A 578-nucleotide genomic window follows, 5' to 3' on the forward strand; every position below is an offset into this window, starting at 1 on the left:
AATCACGTTTCCTAGGCTGTAATGGAGAAGTCTTTCTCCCCCAGAGCTACTGTGTGGATTCCAACTGGCAGTGGAGTATGTAACCATTTCACCCTGTGGCTCCTTTTAAACAGCCTACCCACTGCCACTGAGTTGATCCTGACTCCTAGACACCTATACAGGGTTCTCAAGGATGGAAATCTTTATGGGAGCAAATGGTCTCCCCTTTTTCTCAAGCAGCATCTGATAGGTTTGAATTTCCAATCTTGGAGTTAAGAACCCAGCACTTAGCAGTCAGTGCCACTGGGGAGTCAAATACAAACACACCCCATTGTTGTCTGATCAATCCTGACTCTTGGCAACTCCCTGTATTCTAGATTGGAACTGCTCCTTTGGGGTTTCTTGGCTGTCATCTGTACAGAGGCAGGTCACCAGGCCTTTCTTCCAAGGCACTACTGAGCGATGTGAACAGAGAACTTTCAGGTCAGTAGCTGAATGCAAACTGCTTGGACCACCTCGTGATCTTAATAGTTTAGTATCCCACGTGATATGTAAAAGGAAACTACAACCCAAATCCTTTGGGGATTTGGTTCCTTGGT

This window comes from Echinops telfairi, unplaced genomic scaffold, assembly GCF_000313985.2.
Source record: "Echinops telfairi isolate 266 unplaced genomic scaffold, ASM31398v2 ScPeMD7_7469;HRSCAF=8507_0, whole genome shotgun sequence".
NCBI classification, from domain to species: domain Eukaryota; kingdom Metazoa; phylum Chordata; class Mammalia; order Afrosoricida; family Tenrecidae; genus Echinops; species Echinops telfairi.